Source organism: Cervus elaphus, chromosome 18 (assembly GCF_910594005.1).
Source record: "Cervus elaphus chromosome 18, mCerEla1.1, whole genome shotgun sequence".
NCBI classification, from domain to species: domain Eukaryota; kingdom Metazoa; phylum Chordata; class Mammalia; order Artiodactyla; family Cervidae; genus Cervus; species Cervus elaphus.
In genome coordinates this window covers 86,552,416-86,564,647 of record NC_057832.1, presented here as the reverse complement: position 1 = coordinate 86,564,647, position 12,232 = coordinate 86,552,416, and positions in this window count along the sequence as shown.

Below are 12,232 nucleotides of genomic sequence, written 5' to 3'. Positions count from 1 at the left end.
GATGGTTGAATGGCATCACATACTTGGTGGACACGAGTTTGAGTAAGCTCTTGGAGATGGTGAAGGCCAGGGAAGCCTTGCGTGCTGCAGTCCATGGGCTCGCAAAGAGTCAGACACAACTGAGTGACTGAACAACAACAATTAATACAGTCTCTACTCTTGATTTCCAGATGATGAAGTTAGGGGAAAATGACTTAAACTGCATTCTCACTATCCATGATGTGTCACCTGTTATGGGTCCTTGCCTCCCTTTGTTGAGATTGCCAAGGGTCTGGGTTTCAAAATTTCCTTTGTGGACCTTCCTTAGTTCAGGGAGCAAAGTGACTGCTGGAGAGTGGATAGCAACCTTGTTTCCAACTAGGAGTTCTGTAAGCAACTTCTTTAGATCTTCTCTGGTAGTTGGAACTAACTCTATTTGCATCACTGTGTTTTATATACCTCAGGTTACAGAAATGAAGGGAAGGAAAAGAATATTTCTAAGGTTGTCTTCCAGGGTTGGAGGAATAGCAGAAATGAGAGTAACAAAAAGAGAAAGGATGTCTCTGGCTGTGGGTCCCTGATGACTAGGATGACAATGTGGCTGAAGATCTGTGGAAAGAATAGTCTGTGAATTAAGAAGGGCTTAGTTCACAGAAACCAGCTCTTCTAGGAACTGTCTGAGTCTTCTTAGGTGAGTTATTTCACCTTTTTGAACTTTTGCTTCCTCATTTGAGAAATGGTGATGATATTAACCCAAAGATTTGTAAGAGTTTTACATAAGATGCTTGCATATGAAACCTTGTTCTATTCTGCCAAGAAGCAGGATCTCAGTAAGTATCTCCCACTACTTCCTCCCCACAGAGGTTTGAAAACTGATAAGAAGCCTTATGAAGAAAGTGATCACAGAGTCTATCATCCAAACCAATATTTTTGAGACTAAAAGGGGCCACTTTCAGTAACCATATCAGGACAATAGGCATTAACTGAAATTGTCCGTGGAGAACAAGTCACTCTTCTAATAGAAGTATACAGGAAACAGGGAAACCTCTGGTCCAGGAAAGCCATATAGCCATGCTGCCAGATACATCCAGGAGTTTCTAAGAGTAGATTTGGAAGGGAAATGAAGTTCACAGACTCATAAAAACAGACAGGCTTCCTTATAGATAAATAGAGGCTAAACAAGAAAATAATTGACTTTGGGCCTGGGCACTCACTAAGTTCACACTAAGAAGAGATACTGGAGACAGGGAGAAGGAAAGGCCTGAAGGACAAAGATCTGTACATAGCTCCCATTTTCCTCTCTGCGTCTTGGAGTTCATCATAATATAACAACTCATGTTCTTACATTCCGGACAGCTGGTTATATTTTATTCTGTGGATGACCCATTTTTAAAGGGGAGTGAGGGGTATGAGGCAGAAGTATTACGAGATCAAGGTCTGCAAACCCAGGCTAAATTCAAGAAGCCCCACTCACTCAGCAGCAAGTAGCAGGCTCTGTTAAGATCTGCAAAACTTTCGTCCTAGAGATTCCTGCAATGCGGCATAGAGAGGGTGGGCAACGGGGGGCCGGGGCGTTGCTCTTGACATTGTAATATGGCAATCCTCCACCATCAGTGGTTTTCTCTGGAAGTCTGCGGTCTAGCAGTTTTATATTTGAGCACTCTTTGATTGATGTAGTCCAGTCCTCTTAACCAAAAGGGGCGTTCAATAACCATCCCCCCTACAGTGTCCATGTGGGCAGATGGAGGGCTTAGAGGGAGAAGAAAGCAGAGCAGGCTCTACCCTCTCAGCAAAGAGGGCCCTGAAGTATGCCCATAATTTTTGAAAAGGTCAGAGAGACAGAACTCACTTTATATGCAATCGTTTTTTTCCAAGACAAGCCACAATGGAGCAAGGGAAAATACAGTCTAAAACACACTCAATTTCAAGTAGTTGGGGCCAGTTCAGAAAGTTAAAATGAGGTATCAGCTAAATAAAGAAAAATTATGGAGGAGAATCTTCCCCAGCCAACTTTGGAGTCAACACAGTCAGATTTTCTAAAAATAGAAAGGTTGACTTTTGGTGGATTGTCTATTGGGGAAACATTTTAACATCAATATATTTAGTTTAAAAGTCAATTCCTTCTCAAAGTTTTGTTTAATGCCTTTTTAAAATGTGTATATGACTATGTTTGTCTACACATGCACACACACACACATAAAAGGTGTCCATAAAATCTGGAAACACAATTTTGTTCCACAAATTAAATATGTCTTTGACAACATTATACACATTCATTTATCTTTCCAAACTTTATGAACATCCTGTGTATCCAATGCCATATTTATTATTTTTATTCCAAATTTCTATTTTCTTCAGTCTAATTTGTTGTTTTGTAAAGCATGGACCTTTTCTGGAAAAAAAAAAAAAACCTCCTCCCATATTGTCAAGAGCTGACAGCAGTATTGTTAAAATAAGCCTTTTGTGGTTTTAATGCTGAATCCTTGGTGCTATTTTTCACTGATATACACATGTGCATTTATATACCCAGAAGAGTCCTTCTTTCTAATAATTTTTATTCACTATTTGGTTTCTTCCTTTATATTTACCTATAACTACAGTTCACTGGGTCCCTGCTATGCCAGGCAGTGTGCGAGGGATCTCATATATAGTCTTCACTTTTTAATGAGAATTCTGAAAGTTATTATAAACCATTTTCCAGTTAGAAAAGTCAAAATTTTGAGATTTTCCTTTATGTTCACACTCTCTTCCATGCTCCTGACCCACCCAATTATCACATTTTATTGGTTCATTTTCCAAATCATTTTGTACATCCATCCCATCCTCTCCATCTCATCCTCTCTCTCAACCACTCTACCGTTAAAGCAAGAAGCCCCACATAGGCTCTCTCAGTTGCAGTGAACTTCTAACTGGTCTGAGCCTTACCTTTCTCAGGAACCTTACCTACCTTAGGAACCACTAACCTAAATCTATAGACAACTATCACTTTCTGTTTGAGCCATCTGATAGCGTCCTAGCAGTCGAAGAACAGCTATAGATACCACTTCAACTTTCAGCACTTACTCTTCATCTGACTGTGAATGAGATCTTCAATCTCTGTTGCCTTGTCTATAAACTGGGGATAAAGAGTGAGGATGACACTTTCGCAGAGGAGGCATCTGTATCATTGAGAGGTGAAGTAATATCCCCAGTTCACACGTCTTTTTCCTGGTGGTCCTGCTCTAGAACTTGTAGGCTTACCCACTGCACTATGCTGTTTTCCATAAGCACATCTTACATCATGCACTTCATGGAGTTGTGATGAGCACTAGAGAAGCTAATACATGTGAAAATTTAACCAGAATCTGCAACATAATCGTTATTTAACCAATGTCCGTGTTTTGTCTGTTTATGGAACCCAATAGGTAATTCCCAGCCCTAAAAACTGTGTGGTTCTGAGCTACCTCCTAGGATCAGGGAGGGTGGTAGACTGCTCTGCTTTGACTGTATGGGAAAGGTAAAGGTTAATTAAGACAGGGTGATGATTAGAGACAAAGTGGTACCTTCTTCTTCAGAGTTCTTTTCCACTTCACATATTCAAGCTCTCCACCTTCGGAAGTGTCCTCAAGGCCCTGCTACTTCAGAATCCTTTCTACCACAGCAATCTCCTCTCCAAACTAGGTACCAGTTCACCCAGAAGAGGGAGCCACCTGTGTTGTCTCCCAGAGAAGGAAGCCTGAGGATGGAATGAGAGAACTGATTTTGTGAAAAGCAAAACTAGAAAGCAGAATATAGGGTCTTCTATGCTGAACACAGGAAATGTTTTATGCAAGTTTGACTTTGGTTAAATTACTCAACACATGCAGTCGATGTTGATAACTGACCAAGTGAAAAATGTTTCAACGTAACTTTAGAAACCTTTTCAATATTTTAACCTTGCTCCAAATTTGTTTTTCACTAATCTTTTTCTTCTAGTTTACTGTGATGCTGTGGCAAAAAGTTCCAGTTTTGACATACAGAAAACTACGTGTGCATTTTAAATGCTCACATTGTGTTACTCATTATACATGAGACACTGTGCCCCTTTGTCACAAAGCCACTTCCTCTTCAGCAGGATGGTTCCTGGCCTGGAAGGGGGAGGGATGGAGGTTCGGATGTCTGGAGCCAATAGACGTCTCTGGAATTAGCCAAGCTTGCAGACCGTCATACCCTTCTTGGATTTCATTATCTGGGGACATGTCATCTAGTTCTGCCATTCATGGGACTGTTGATGTAGAATTATGAAAAATGGGCATCTGAAGGTGCTACTGAAGACTTAAGAGGAATTACAGAATGACCTCAAATGATGACAGCAATTTCCATTCAGAAGTTTTAGAATAACCACATGGTGTGATCTCGGAAATAAGCGACAATTGCAAAAGTGAGATGGTTTAACTGCTCTTTCACTCACTGAAGGTTCTCAGTAAAAGACTTCAGTTGTCACCCTAGGGGGAAATATGGTTCCAGAATAGCCGGCTTCTGACATGCTGTGGAAACTGTTTACTTCTCTTTCCCTTCCTTTGTGTCTCAAAGCTCACAAATTCCACAGAGACTCAAGAAAGAATGGTTAAAATGAAAGTAAATATTTTCACACATGTGGACCTTTGGGAAAAAAGCAGTAATACACTGTTCAGCTGCTACTATACTCATGGTCTTCTAAACTGTTTAATGTCATTCCAGTGTTTGATTAGTTCAAAATATCCCCATCTGGGGTGCTAAAAGGAGTTTGAATGGTTATATTGTGAAAGGCAAAAATCCTTACTTTGAAAATTCTAAAATATACTGATTTATTTATTTTCGATGAAGCTCATAACTGTAAAGATAAAACATCTTTAAACAGGTTCAAGACTTTTCCACATTGTTGGCTTGATAACCAAGTGTTTGGGGCCAGGAAAGCCCCACTGGCCAGTGGAATTTTTAGTGACAAAATTTAGCCCTGATATGATTTCCAAGGGTGAAGATTTCCAACAGTTAGGGACAGAGGAGCCTGGTCGGCTGCCATCTATGGTGTGGCACAGAGTTGGACACAACTGAAGTGACTTTGCAGCAGCAGCAGTAGGACTAATGGGCCTCATTAGGGGAGCAAATAGACAATATGTGGTGGTTTATTTGCTAAGCCGTGTCTAATTCTTGCTACCCCTTCTCCAGAGGATCTTCCCAGGGATCGAACCTGGGTCTCTAATATTGGAGTGGGTCGCCATTTCCTTCTCCAGCAGATCTTCCCAGGGATCAAACTTGGCTCTTTTGCTTTGCAGACAGTCTCCTGCAATGCAGATGGACTCTTAACCAGGAGAGGCTAAATAGATAGTATTGGAGGAATTAAAATAGAGCATAAGAATAAATACAGTAAAGAAAACTGGGGGAAAAAGCAAAGTGAAGAGGTAAGAAATTTTATAGCATCATTCCTTGGTAACATGCTCTAATGGTAACTTTAGGCTTTCCATGCTTAGTAATAAGTCATAACCCAGTGTATTATTTATGGAACCACTTTCAGAGTAGAACCTGACTCTAAACTATAGTAAGTTGCCTTAGTATATGATCAGTCAGTCAGTTCAGGCACTCAGTCATGTCTGATTCTTTGCTACCCCATGGACTGCAGCACTCCAGGCTTCCCTGTCCATTATCAGCTCCTGGAGCCTACTCAAAATCATGTCTATCGCATCAGTAATGCCATCCAATCATCTCATGCTCTGTCGTCCCCTTCTCCTCCTGCCTTCAATCTTTCCCAGCATCAGGGTCTTTTCCAATGAGTTGGTTCTTCCCATTAGGTGGCCAAAGTATTGGAGTTTCAGCTTCAACATCAGTCCTTCCAATGAATATTCAGGACTGATTTCCTTTAGGATGGACTGGTTGGATCTCCTTGCAGTCCAAGGGACTCTCAAGAGTCTTCTCCAACACCACAGTTCAAAAGTCTCAATTCTTTGGTGCTCAGCTTTCTTTATAGTCCAACTCTTACATCCATACATGACTACTGGAAAAACCATAGCTTTGACCTGACAGACCTTTGTTAGTAAAATAATGTTTCTGCTTTTTAATGTGCTGCTAGTTTGGTCATAGCTTTTCTTCCAAGGAGCAAGTATCTTTTAATTTCATGACTGCAGTCACCATCTGCAGAAATTTTGGAGCCCCCTAAAATAAAGTCTTTCACTGTTTCCACTGTTTCCCCATCTATTGGCCATGATCTAGAAGCTTAACTTTGTGGGCAGCACATATGCTAAGAAGACCAAATCAGAAGCATTAGATTCATGTCTGGGGAGTCTCCAGTTTTAGGAAGGATGTTGACAAGTAGTAGTTAATCTTACAGAAGGTAGCTAGCATAATTAGGAGGGTGCAAAAAACTGAAAGAGGGTAGAAATATTTGTAGTGGAGAGGATAAGGAGAGGGACCATGAAAGCTGTCCATACAGGGCAATTTGCAGTGGATAAAAGAGAAGAGCCCGGGTCTGTGCTGCTCAGAATGAAAGAACTAGAAACAGTAATCTACACTATAGGGACTGAGTTTTCAGCTCCACCCAAAGAGTCATTTTCAGACAACCAAAAGGGTCTTTGGACCCTTTGTGTTAGTATATTTTCTGTAAGCATATAAACATAGCTTGTCAATGTTATAATAATAGCTGAAAACTCTAAAATATTTTACACTTCTTTTTAAACTACAGCTTAAGTTTTTTACATAGAAAATATCTTCAGAGTACATTCTCTGGTTTGAAGGTTAGATATTTTGAGACCTTTCTGGAATCTGGATTCTTCACAAGAATGTCTCATGATTTTCAAGAGAGCTGGTAGTCTGGTGGACTTTTGCTATCAGAATTTCAGCTTTTGGCCTTCAAGTCAAGCCCTGTTTTTAATTCATAACAATATTCCATTAACTACAGTGGTGTCACTGAAACAAAACAAAGCGAAACTTGGCAGAACTTTTAAAAGGCAGCCAGAAACATTGTGTAAAATGAAGCTGCCATGGACACCTTGGGAATATTTGAACTCTCATTCCAAATAGATCAGAGAAAGATAAGAGGCTGCTTTTTGTAAATCCAGTGTATTGTCCAGGACTCATCCTTGGCAAAACCTGAGCCAAATAACCAGTAACCAGTTGTCATCATGGAGTGATTCTTTACAAGTGGGCAATGAACTGTGCCAATCCATTGTGAGACCGATATTACAGGAAGAGCAAACTTTGAACTGATCTACTTTCCATTGTCTTGGCTGTGACATTTTCTTCATAATATCCAAGGACTTAATAGGAAATGTTGTACAAAGATCAAATGCATGTGTGTGTTCTCAGTCATGTTCAATTCTTTGTGATCCCGTGGACTGTAACCTGCCAGGCTCCTCTCTCCGTGGGATTGTCCAGGCAAGAATACTGGAGTCGGTTGTCATTTCTTCCTCCAGGGGAATCTTCCTGACCCAGGGATTGAACCTGCATCTCCTCTGTCTCTTCATTGGCAGAGAGATTCTTTATCACCAAGCCACCCAGGAAACCCTACAAAGATCAAATAGATGACTGCAAAACTGGATGACATTTAACCTTTTCCTTCCCTATCCTAAAATAAACCATTTCCCAAAGAACTTTTACAATGAGGGAAAAGCAAAATCATCATCATTAACATCATAATAGTTGCTTCAGTGTTGTAAATTATGTGAGTCCCTCCAAGTGATGGAACATTCCCAAGAACTTCTACTAGATGTCTTACAGGTGGGATCAAGTTCTGAAAGGACACCCAGGGCTGATATGAAACACCTCCTCCAGAAAGCCAAGAAAAGCAACAAGGCTTGTCAAGAAAATGGCAGAGAAAATCATGGACCCTACGGCTAGCTTAAAGTTTAAAGACTTTGATCTGGTATTGGGGTCAGATACTGAAAGAATCCCATGGACAGAGGAGCCTGGCAGGCTACAGTCCATAGGGTTATGCAGAGTTGGACATGACTGAAGTGACTTAGCACACACGCACTGACATATATATTTAGAAATGTACATATGTGTGTATATTAGTGGTAGTAGTTGAAAGTTGGTCTGTGTGCATTCTTATTGATAGGCAATGGATTCTTTAAGTTTTCAAATTCAGGTCCTTGTCTAGGGCAGGAGAGTGTTTTTTCCTTGGTACCTCTGCTTTATTTCTATTCTATTTTATATGGGTCTTTTTTTCCCCCATGAGATCTCTCCTGCCTATCCTTTTAAATAGTCAACTTCTCTCAGTTTCTCAACCTGGTCCTCCACATTACTAATTATATTTTCCAATTCCACTGATATTCTAAAGACCTTCCATATGGATTCATTTGGTCAGCTCTCAAGCTTCCTAGAACAGTTTCTCCCCCAATCTAGCTGGTTCCTTCTAAGTGATGCTTCCCACTGTGTCAAGAAAGTTTCCTTCCTTCCTCATCCTCTATCAAAGAAATGCTGCCAAAGCCCTTCTGTTCCATTCAATAGGTGAATACCTGAATTCTGACAGGAAGACCTGTCATCGGCTCTTCCAGCTATGTAGAAAATCCAAAAGATTGGCCAAAGAACTCCTGCTATTACACATGATTATAGCACCGTTGCAATATACAAAGCTAATATAAAAAAATCTTCTCTTTCCTATGTACCAGCAAGGAACACATGGAATTTAAAATTAAAAGCACAATACCATTTACCTCAGCACCTCCCTTCCAAAATCAAACACTTATGTATAGGTCTAACAGAATATGTGCCGGACTTATGAGAAAACCTCAAAATTCTGATGATAAAAAACTAAATAGAAAGATATTGCATGTTCATGAATAGGATGCTTCTGTATTATCAAAATATTAGTTCTTCGCAAATTGATCTATAGATTCAATATTTCACTTAAAATCCCAGCAAATTATTCTGTGGATATTGATAAATTGATTCTAAAATTTTTGTGAAGACACAAAAGACTCAGAATAGTCAATACCTGTTGAAGAAGAATAAAGTAGTAGGGCTGACACTACCCAAATTCAAGATTAACTATAAAGCTACAGTAATCAAGACAGTGCCTGAAACAATATTTCTTTTTATTCCTACTCTTTCACAAGGGTAAGTCTCTAAACTCCTCATGAATGGAAAATTTCTCATTATGACTATTTAAAGGAGCCCAAATCACAATTTTCCACTGTACTTCTTCCCTACTTTCTATCTTTTGTCAACATCTATTGTCCCTCTGCTACAGCCCCCAAAACAACTACTGACTTCTAAGTCAAGGTCAACAGTATCTCTTTTGCTGCTTGTGTGGTCCCACTCTTTTGTGTCTATGTATTTGGCTGCACAGAAATCTTTGCATCACAGTAATGGCCTGTGACGGGTATGTGGTTAGCTGTAACTCTTTATACTGTATAATCATCATGTACTGAAAGGACTGTTCCACACTGATAATGACTTATTGGTTGGAAAGATGGAGAGATATTCCATGTTCCTGGGTAGGAAGAATCAACATTGTAAAAATGACTATACTACCAAATGCCGTCTACAAATTCAATGCAATCCTTATCAACCTACCAATGACATTTTTCACAGAACTAGAACAAAAAATTTCACAATTCATATGGAAACACAAAGACTCTGAATAGCTAAAGCAGTCTTGAGAAAGAAGAATGGAGCTGAAGGAATCAACCTTCCTGACTTCAGATTATACTGCAAAGCTACAGTCATCAAGACAATATGGTACTGGCATAAAAACAGAAATATAGACCAATGGAACAAGGTAGAAATAAACCCATGTACCTATAGGTACCTTATTTTTGACAAATGAGGCAAGAATATACAGGGAGGGCAAAGACAGCCTCTTCAATAAATGGTGCTGGGAAAACTGGACAGCTACATGCAAAAGAATAAAATTAGAACACTTCCCAACACCACACACAAAGATAAACTCAAGATGGATTAAAGACCTAAATGTAAGACAAGAAACTATAAAACTATTAGAGGAAAACATAGGCAGGCCACTTGATGACATAAATCAAAGCAAAATCCTCTATGACCCACCTCCTAGAGTAATGGAAATAAAAGCAAAAGTAAAGAAGTGGGGCCTTATTAAACTTCAAAGCTTTTGCACAGCAAAGGAAACTATAAGCAAGGTGAAAATACAACTGTCAGAATGGGAGAAGACAATGGCAAATGAAACAACTGACAAAGGATTAATTTCCAGAATATACAAGCAGCTCATACAACTCAATACCAGAAAAACAAACAACCCAATCAAAAAGGACCTAAACGAACATTTAGGGAAAAAGACCTAAACAGACATTTCTCCAAAGAAGACATGCAGATGGCTAACAAACACATGAAAAGGTGCTCAATATCACTCATTAGTAAAGAAATGCAAATCAAAACTACAATGAGATATCATCTCACACTGGTCAGAATGGCAATCATCAAAAAGTCTACAAACAATAAATGCTGGAGAGGGTGTGGAGAAAAGGGAACACTCTTGTACTGTTGGTGGGAATATAAATTGATGCAGCCACTATGGAAGAATGTATGGAGCTTCCTTAAAAAACTAGGAATAAAACCACCATATGACCCAGCAATCCCTCTCCTAGGCATATTACCCTGAGGAAACCAAAATTGAAAAAGACACATGTATCCCATTGTTCATTGCAGCACTCTTTACAATAGCTAGAACATGGAAGCAACCTAGATGTCCACTGACAGATAAATGGATAAAGAAGTTGTGGTACATATACACAAAGGAATATTACTCAGCCATAAAAAGGAATGCCTTTGAGTCAGTTCTAATGAGGTGGATGAACCTAGAACCTGTTATACAGAGTGAAGTAAGTCAGAAAGAGGAAGATAAATATTATAATCTAATGCATATATAGACTCTAGAAAAATGATACTGAAGAATTTATTCATAGTGAAGCAATGGAGAAACAGACAGAGAATAGATTTATGGACATGGGGAGAGGGGAGGAAAGGGTGAGATGTATGGGAAGAGTAACTTGGAAACTTACATTACCATGTGTAAAATAGATGCCAACAGGAATTTGCTGTATGCCTCAGGAAACTCAAACAGAGATCTGCGCCAACCCGGAGGAGTGGGATGGGGAGGGAGATGGGAGTGGGGTTTGGGAAAGATGGGATATATGTATTCTTATGGCTGATTCATGTTGAGGTTTGACAGAAAACAAAAAAATTCTGTAAAGCAATTATCCTTCAATAAAAGTATAAATAAATTTTAAAAAATAAAAAATAAACCATACATATGATAATATGAATAATGGCACTCCTCTTTTTCAAGTAGATCTGTAAATCTATATCACCTTGCTTACTTCTGGATTTAGTTATATGATTGGTCAACACCAGATTGGTAAATCTTCAAAATAGGTTATATTAAGATTTCATTATTTATCACAAGTGATAAAAGCAGGCTAATTTTAAGAGCTACCTAAATTAAAATTAGACTTAGCATTTGCGTGTTTAACTGATAAAATCTATTTGGGGCATGTGTCTCCTGTGATGAGATTCAAATGTAAGTTTCCTATGTCGGCAATTTACTGATTAACCAATTAGAAGTTTTTAAAATCCACTATCTATAGCAAATAGGAGTGATTGGAAATGCTGATTAATGTCTGACTTCTCTTCAAAATAATTGCTCTTTATTCCAGTGTATCCTTTCTGGCAATATGGTGGAGAATTTCTGAAGTGAAAATCCCAAGTTACACCACTGTTAAGCAGTTTCTGGTCCGATGCTAATGCCCAACTTTTATTGCATTGTCAGACAGTAACAGTTACATTGTCTGAGAACATTGTGAACTTGCTCTTTTAGCCTTTGGAGAGCTTTCTGTGCTGCAGACTCCATTTATAGGGTTTTCCTTTGGTAAGGCTTGGTTTAGCTAATTTTCAAACCACAAGTAAGGAGGAATTTTTAGTAATAATGCAATATAAATGGCATGACTTATGTTCCCTATTTCAATACGGTAGGAACTAGTCGTAGGTCAGGCCAGCCTCGTCCTTGGATCCCTCAAATATCTTCAACTGCTGCTCAAATGTGTTGGGTTTGGCACAACCTGCAAGACCCTGGGCCAGGCACTGTTTCCTCTTTGATTTTTAAGCCCCTGTGTATTTCAAGGGAAACTTAATCCATATGTTTCTGATTCATTTACACTTAACTCATCAAAATGTTGTCTTGAAGGAGCTATTTGATATCCAACAAATCTTTGGAGCCCTTTTCTAGAGGACTTTGAAAATCTTTATTTTGATCCCCATAGAACAGAAAGTTAGAGTTACTCTTTTGGTGTGT